Consider the following 5,174-nt stretch of genomic DNA (forward strand, 5'->3'; position numbering starts at 1 on the left):
AGACAGAGACAGAGACAGAGAAAGAGGCAGAGAGAGACAGAGAGACTGTTGCCACTCTTATGAAGCTAAGGTTAACTTGAAAACTAAAAAATTCCCTTCAACTTAGTTTCTGTCTTTTCCTAGCTGTCTGACCTTACTGGGTGTGCAGTGGGGGCCTGGTTGTTCCACCTGAGTGGGACCAGAGGCATCCATAGCAGAGCTCACCGTGTGCTCTGATTGGACACCAATGATGGTGGTCGGGAGAGCAAGGAGCCATGATGACACTGAAGCTGGGAAGTGCAAAAGCTGAGAGAGAGGTAGAAAGGCTACTCTGGAATCCTCTGAGGTGATAGAGGAGGACTCCGAGAAGAGGTAGGCCTCAGGCATGCCTCCAGTCTGCAGCAGGGGACCATCACTGATTACCAAGTTCTCTCTTGAGCTGGGTGGCCCACCACCATCATTCTGCAGCTCTCCCTAGGTTATGCAGGAAAAGAGGGCACCAAACTATGCTTCCACATCTCCTTCCTTGTAAACAAAGCTGAAAGAGATTTGGAGATGAGAAATTGTAAAGTAGGATGCAGCCATGAAGGGCACGGAAGCACTGGACATGCACCCTGTCTTCTGGGAGTCCAGTACCACTTTCTAGAACAAACAGTGAGGCTCAGTGGTCTAGAAAGTGGGAGCTGCAGGGCAGGAGTAGAACAGGAATGAGGACATTAAGGGCAACAGGAACACTCCCCAGCAAGACAATGGCAGGTGCCTGTCCTTATACACTTGTTATGGGCCTCGGGATGCTCACTTACCAAACACATCCCCCGGGGCACACCATGGGCTATGGGTAGCAACAGAGTGTCTCTGTAGCTTAGCAGTACCATGCTGATGAATGATGATATTGGAGGGCCGTCAGGGAGGGCTATCAGGGAAGTAAAGTATATGGCAGCATTCTCGTCCTCCTTCTCAGCTTTGCTATGAACCTAAAACTGCTCTCAAATACAAAATCCATGGCTCCATCAAACTTCCATTATGGAGTAGAGATCACCTCATAAGGCCCATCCCTCCACAAATAGCATAGGTGGTTAAGAGTTGTTGGGAGTAGGGGAGTCATACTCATCAATGGCCAAGAGTAAGTTACCCTTGTCAAACATGTTACCCCAAGAGTATTTCAGGGAAAGTGACCTGATCAAATGTAGTTGGTTACAAAAATAAGGAAGGGAAAGAGAGACAAGAAGGAGAGGGAGGGAGGATTCCTGGCATGGACAGAGGAGGAGAGGACAAAGCCCCACCCCTAGCTGATGAGCTATTGGCAGCCAATGGCTGCTGGGAGGAAGAGAGGCAGTTCTCTCAACCACACTCCAGAAGGCTACGTATCAAGAGCATATGGGGAAACAAATTGTGCTTGATTTAAAAAAGAAAGCCGGGATACAAAGCTGGGTAGGCAGGGAAAGGGAGTGGATCTGGATGGAGTTGGGGAGATGTGAAAATGATAAAAATGCATTGTATGAAATGCCCATAGAACTAACAAAAATAATAAATGTCATAACACTAAAAAAAAATCCTGGATTCTTGATCTGTTCATTTCCTGTCATGGAAGGGGAGGGGCTCAGGCTGGTGTACCCCTCCCTGAGGCTTCATACCTGATTAGTAGTTGATGAGGGATGGAAAAACATTTTCTTTCATGGTGTAGCCTCTAGGAAGTTGCCCATGCTAATGAGTGCAAATCCTCACTCGGTTCCTCTAAGCAACTATAATGAGACTCACTGAGTCCCCAGAACACAGGAAAACAGGGAGCTTTCTGAAAGAGGAAGGGGTGGACAGGACTCACTTTTTCATGAGAGGGGGAAAGAGGAGGGTATTTAAAAGCATTATGTTTATGGCTGAAAACATCACAAGGAAACATAGCATTACATATGTGCCCATTAAAACATCTATGAAAACCTGAAACCTAGGGGATGCACAGACAGTTCAGTCACTAAAGTGCTGGCCTTGGAAACACACTACATTAACTTGATCCCAGAACTTACAGGGGAAAAAGTTGCTTGTGATGGTCCACATTTGGAATCCCAGAGCTGGGGAGACAGAAGCAGACTACAAGGGGCACCCTGACTAGCCAGATTCCCTGCTTGGAGACCTCCAGGTCAATGAGACAACTAATCTCAAGGTGGAACAAAGGAAAATCCAGATGTGGTGATACGGGAAAGTGGGGGATGGATGGTCAGAAGCTCAGCGCCATCCTCTGCTATGTAGACCAGCCACAAAAGACCTAGGAGAAGTGGCTACAGAATGAGATATTGTGGAGAGTAGCCATACATAACACAAAGGTGTGGAAAAGCATGGTGTCTGCTGGGGCTTCCAGCCCCACCATCTGGAAAGACAGTAAAAGGTCTGAAATTGGCAGAGGTTGAAGTGTTGGTAGAGAGGATTAGGGCACAGCTGGAACACACCCTGGCACTGCAGGTGTTTGTGTCAGTCACCACACACTTACCATATTCCCCAGGCTGCATGCCAAGCATGAACCCTGCCATGGACCACAGGCTCTAGGTGACAGTGGGTTTGTTCCTATGACTCAGAAGTTGCCACACATCCACACATGAGCCATGCTGATAGATGCTAATCGTGAAGGTGGCAGAGGTACGGGGCTGCACTCCATAACCACTGTTTGGTTTCTTTATGAAGATAAAGCTCCTATAAAAGTCAAGCCATGGACCATCAACATTCCACCATGGATGACAGAAGGGTTCATAAGGCCCACTTTCTTGAGGCCCATAGGCAGTTAATGTTTGCTTGCTGGGGTAAGTCATATTCTTCAGTGATGTGGCAAATTGTAAGTGGTCAAAAAATGTAAATAAATACCATGCACAGGTAAGAAGGTGGTGGGGAGAGAGATTGAGAAGAGAATGCTTGGCCAAAGTGGAAGGGAAATAAGAAAAAATAATTTAGTAGATGTGATCAAAGTATATTTTATACATAAGTATAAAATTATAATAGTCAATAAATTTTTAAGCTTTAAAAAATCTAGGTATACACAATATTAGGTTCATCAATACTCTGTTAAGGAAGGAGTAGAGAAACATACGGCCCAACCCTCCCAGAGAATTTAAACACAATTAAGGTTGATGGGCTGCATCAGAGTGGGTTCATGGAGTATAGCACAAATTCTAATTGATATTGATATTAAAAACCCAGAGTCAGATATAGCAGTTTGATGGGGAGAGTCTTCTGTTTGTGTTAATTTCATTGGTTAAATAAAGAGACTGCCCTGGCCCTTTAATAGGACAGAAAATTAGGTAGGCGGAGTAAACAGAACAGAATGCTGGGAGAAAGAAGCTGAGTAGGGAGTCGCCATGATTCTCCCACTCCAGGCAGACGCAGGTTAAGATCTTTCCTGGTAAGCCAGCTCGTGGGCTACACAGATTATTAGAAATGGGTTAGGTCAATATGTAAGAGCTAGCCAATAAGAAACTGGAACTAATGTGCCAGGCAGTGTTGAAAAAGAATACAGTTTCCATGTAGTTATTTCAGGTAAAGCTAGCCGTGCAGGCAGCTGGGGTGCCAGGGACGCAGCCCCGCAGCTCCCTAACACAACAGCAGTTGATTCTGAAGATCAGAGAAGCAGAGCGGCCAGCCACTAGAGAGTTCTTACCTCTACTAATGCTCCGACCAAAGCGGTGATCCTGTCTCTACAAATCTTCAGATGGCATCTCCTGATTACATCCTTCTGGGAAGGAGTTTCCTCTATGATGGCAGGAAACAACTGAACCTAATTTGGCATGGGGCCTGTGAGAGGCTTCCCAACCACAAAAGGTTGCCTTGTTGATCTACATTCATTAGTCCTATGCCTGCCTTTGCCACAGTTCCTGCATAATCCAGAAGGGAGGGAAATTATGTTTGAATTATACTTAGAAAAAGCATTGTTTCTAGGAACATCCTGTTTACAATCCCTTTTAAGGTGACCTTGTTTGCCACAATTGACACACTTGACATTTTGATTTTTTTTTCAAACCTCTAGAAATCACTTCTTCTATTCAAACATCATCATTGTCATGATACTCAATACTGATTGAATCTTGGATCCATTCCTCCAAGGGTGCTGATCTTGTCTTTAAAGGCCTAATTATCCTTTTGAATTGAGAATTAGCATTTTCAAAAGCCAGAGATTCAATTATTATTTGTCTAGCTTCTGAGTTTTGTATCATTCTATTTACTGCTGCTGTCAATCTCTGTAAGAAATCTGTGGTTTCCTTTGGGCCCTGTGTGACTTTAGTAAATGACTCAATCTTCTTTCCTGCTTCTTCAGTTCTGTCTCAAGGGTTCAAATCCGCTGCATGACATAAATCCAGCATGTGGCCAACATATATGGATTATCTTTATATAGTAGCATAATGTCCTTCTCCCAAGTTGCTCTTGGGAGATTTCCACACCTCTGTCTCTACTGTTATTCAATGGTATTAATCTTTTTTATTTTTACCAAGTCTTCCATTGCAGTTGTGGACCAGGCTCCAAGACTGCTGTAACCAAGTCTCTCCAGTCTTGAGCGATAATTCTGTTACAAGTTGACTACAAGTTTAATATCTGCTTCACAAATGGTAAATATATACCATATAGCTTCCTTGAATCTCCTTAAATCTAACATTTTCACAGGAGTCCATTCAGCTCTTACACAGTGTTTGGGATATCTTTCATTTGGCAATTCCTGTAATGGTACTAGATATATTAAGTTTCTATATATGTTGTTTAAAAACCTGAGGCTGTTCCACTCTGACCTTATAATGCAATACTAAAATTGGTTCTTCTTTAAATTCCTCTGTCTGGATTTGAATAGCTCTATGATCTGCTTTGTTAAATTTTTCTAAGGCCTTTATCTTGCACTCATACCAAACAACTTTTTAGAGATAAACCAAGAATTATCAAGATGATAATTAACATTATGTCAATCCCAGTTAAATTGATAATCCCTTTATTTAGTTGCTCCATTTTTAAAAATCATGTATTGTGTGATCATACAGCAACATAACTTTATCATAATTGTATTTCTCATTTTAAGGTGGGAGAAAAACTCCCTCTTTTAATTCCTACTTTTAAGAATTCCCAATTGTCTCACCAAATCTGCCACCAATGATGATTCAGATGACAATGAAGTATGAAGCTGACTGCTGCTGCATAGAACAGTAGAAGCCTGAGCGGTTTCCAAGGCAGCT

This window comes from Microtus ochrogaster, unplaced genomic scaffold, assembly GCF_000317375.1.
Source record: "Microtus ochrogaster isolate Prairie Vole_2 unplaced genomic scaffold, MicOch1.0 UNK18, whole genome shotgun sequence".
Classification (NCBI taxonomy): Eukaryota; Metazoa; Chordata; class Mammalia; order Rodentia; family Cricetidae; genus Microtus; species Microtus ochrogaster.